This window comes from Aplysia californica, unplaced genomic scaffold, assembly GCF_000002075.1.
Source record: "Aplysia californica isolate F4 #8 unplaced genomic scaffold, AplCal3.0 scaffold00524, whole genome shotgun sequence".
Lineage (NCBI taxonomy): Eukaryota > Metazoa > Mollusca > Gastropoda > Aplysiida > Aplysiidae > Aplysia > Aplysia californica.
In genome coordinates this window covers 195,723-199,527 of record NW_004797794.1, presented here as the reverse complement: position 1 = coordinate 199,527, position 3,805 = coordinate 195,723, and positions in this window count along the sequence as shown.

Genomic DNA, 3,805 nt, shown 5'->3' with positions numbered 1-3,805 from the left:
ATAGATTTTCTGCTTCTCTGATAGTTTTTGGAAGCCTATTCCAAACAAGTGGGGCAAAATATGAAAAAGAGCGTTGGCCATATGACTCAATTAATATTATAGAAGACAGTGGCACATAAAAACTGCAAAAACAGAATAATGATTAGTCCTTGATCCTTAGCTGTGTCAGCATCCATACAACGTCCTATTTTTGTTTTTGTTTTTGTTTTTATTTTTATTTTCCCTTTTAACGATGCGCATCCTGGTCACTCCACATCAACTGAACAAGTGCTGTTTGGAAGTACTTTAAAAAAGATGTATAACGTCGTTGTTCAAACAGTTTCCAATTCTTTCTTTTTTTTTTTTTTATTTGAAACTTAGAAATGCAGGTAAGCAAACTCATGCGTACCAAGATATATGCAAAATTTGTCTATCTGATTTGGCCTGATAGTTCAAAATGTACTTAAACATTGCTTTTTGGCCTGCGGCTCGTCAGATCATTTCTTCCAATTCTGTTTCCCATATCTGAAACTTTAAAACGCAGCCAAACGCATGCATCCAAAAAATATGCAAGTTGTGTCTTTCTGATTTGTTCTGATGGTCCGAAATGTACTTCCACATTGCTTTAGAGCTGCTGCTCTCCAGATTTTTTTTCCAATTCTTATACCGGCAGGCAAAATGATGGATGTCAACACATATGCAAATTGTGTGTTTCTGATTTGCGTGTGATGGTTTACAATGTGGCTCAACATTGCTGTCGATGTGCTGCTCGTCGGACATACTGTGTCTGCTACGTCCTTCATGAGTTAAGCTTGTACACCCAGTGCCCATTGGTGGATTGGTTCTCTACTAGTACAATCCGATCGCACGACTCGAGACCTTGAAATTGAAAACAAACGCGTTTTTTTTTTTTACAGCGTACCGTCGACGAGTCTGCTTCCTTCGGTTTGTGCCACGATGGCCGCTTTTGGCCCTCAATCCGGTTAGCCCCGCCTATCAGATCGAACAGAACCGAACCGATCGTGCCAACGGGCACTGGATATTAAGCTTGGGTTATCGATAGTGTCTTGCCCCACTGACCGCTCACATGAACTCTCTGTCACTGACACTGCACAACGTTTTTTGTGAGCACACGCTCATTAACCACTCGGCCACAGAAGCCGGCTAATGAATATCATCATCTTGTAGGGCTTTTAACTGACATAAAACAAAAAACAATAAAAACAGATCAATACACAACCAGAATCGATGCTGCAGAACACACAGTGATGTCGTGGCCGGTTTGCAAAGACAGTTCAGTTACACTCTTGTGCCTGTTATAATAACATTATGTCAAGTGTCACTGACCCTATAAAGTTGTTCACAATGACATATGAAGAGTTAATAGACGAATCAAAGGGGAAGGATTAATTAACAGAGGAACAGCCAACGAGTTCAATGTCTTCAGAATGGCCATCGATTGTAAGTCTTGACCTCGATTTAATACCTGGCAAGTAGGAGCGCCATTCATGAACGCTCCATTGATATCCGTAGTCCTTTTGATCTTATCCTCAATTTATCGCCGTTTATTTTAAGCCCTGCTGAGAGCGTGTTATCTCTCCTATCATAGAACGTATTTGTCGTACTTGATAAGCTCAATTCACCCAAGTGCGCATCGTTTGTTCCGTCACACATCGTAGTCTCACGTCCGCTTTACTAGACGTCTTTGCAGTATACACAACCCTGTAACGTACTCCTTACGGTGCGTAATCAAGACATGTGTAACTTTTCTCAAGCCCCTGTAAAGAAATAAAAAGAAGACTGCGCGTAATATTCTCGCTTTGAAGAAACAGATTCACAAAATTATAACAAATAAGAATAAAAGCGTATTGAGAAATACAGGTCTATAATGTTACTTAACACATGCACAATATAATATTACGCAAGGCGTGAACAAGTTGGAAAACAAAATAAAAACAAAAATGAGTTTCTAAAAAGACAGAAAAGGGAAAGAAGAGAAATCAAAACACATGATTAAACCATAAATAATTGTTAAAGATTATTACTATAGTTAATATAGAGCTACCAGTTTATGTTATACGGTTCCTTATAACCCTGGTGGTCGGTAGAATACAACATAACATTTATCACGAGGGAGCACGTTATGGACTCACCCTATGATGACCTCCATCTCGTACACTGAACGACTATTGAGACTGCAGTTGGTCGAAAAGGACGGGGAGACAAAGTGTAATAACTAAATCATGTCTTCATAGATAGACAGACAGACAGACAGATAGACAGACAGACAGACAGATAGATAGATAGATAGATAGATACACACACACATATATACGTTTATACTATCAAGGATTTCAGTACCTTGTTTTGTTTTCTTCGTAATGTACAGACTTTTCCAGAGGTTAAAATTCCCAGAAAACGAACCATGTTTTTTAAAAGAAGAAGGAAAAATTAATTGACTCTTATACACATTCTTTGATGGTTTTAGTTGCTTGTTTTCTTGTAACCTCTCCGCCAATTTTCATTTATTTCATTTTTTTGTGTCATTGCAAATGTGTTGCAACCCATCGACACTACTAATAAGATCATTTAGGAGGCCGACTTCCAGTCAGGGCAGGCCTGGGCTGAGTACGAGACAGCCTCCCATCAGGAGTCCAGAAGAGTGGGCAAAGGATGTGAGGGGGTGGGGGCAGAAACTGGAGACGAAAGCAGACAACAGAACATTGTTAGAGAGCAGGAAAGGAGGTGAAAAGAGACAATTTTAGAGAAGAAAGATTTCCGTCGCCATCCGAATTCGAACCAGGGACCTACTGAATGAGAACCAGACACCTTAACAGTCGACAACGACGGGGATAAAAATAGTAATAACCCAATTATTATACACATTTTCAAAATTAAGTTTATTTTTTTCTTGTAACCTCTCCGCCAATTTTTATTAATTTCTTTTTATTATGTGTGTCATTGCAAATGTGTTGCGACGCATCGACACTACTACTAAGATTATTTAGGAGGCTGACTGCCAGTCAGGGCCGGCCTGGGCTGAATACGAGACAGCCTCCCTTCAGACAAACGGGGATTCTTTTTAGACTTGATCAAAATAACTCCCCCACTCAAGAAGCGATCTTGCGTCATCTGTGTGAGTAAGCAAAGAGCCTAACCACTTTACAACCAGCGCTGGCAAGCCTGCTTTGCTTTGTGTTAAAGATAAGAATCAAACCAAAGGGGAAAAAAACCCAACCTGCAAGTCATGACTTAGGGGAGTGTGGGTGGCTTATCATGAAGGCCACTGTGTCAGTGTCAGTGAGATGGAAGAATGTGGAACGTCTTCATTCATTTCTTCATATTAGTAAAAATAAGTGTGGTATTAATTACGAAAGATGAGTCAACAAAATCCAATACGGCTGCCGTATCCATGGAAACGAAACTTTTGTCTCAAAATTGATCGCGGATTTTAAGACTCTTTATTATGCTTGTTGTATGTGTGAATTTTGGTTACAATTGATCTACAAATAAGCGAGATAGCCTTCAGGTATAGCCCCCCCCCCCTCCTCCCTCTTAACACTAGTAATAATATCTAAAAAGCTACAGCTGTGACAAAGGAAGTGTGTCAGTTTGCGGTCATCATAATATGGTGTGTTTATTTATGTGCGGAGGCTTTATGGGAAACCTGTATTGATATAAGAATATATAATGTAGTCACTGAAGATAGGAAAGTAAGAGGGAGAGGAGAGGAGCAGGGTGATTTGTGGTTACGGGGGAGGGGGGTGTTGTCAGACAGACAGACAGACAGACAGACAGACAGACAGACAGACAGACAGACAGACAG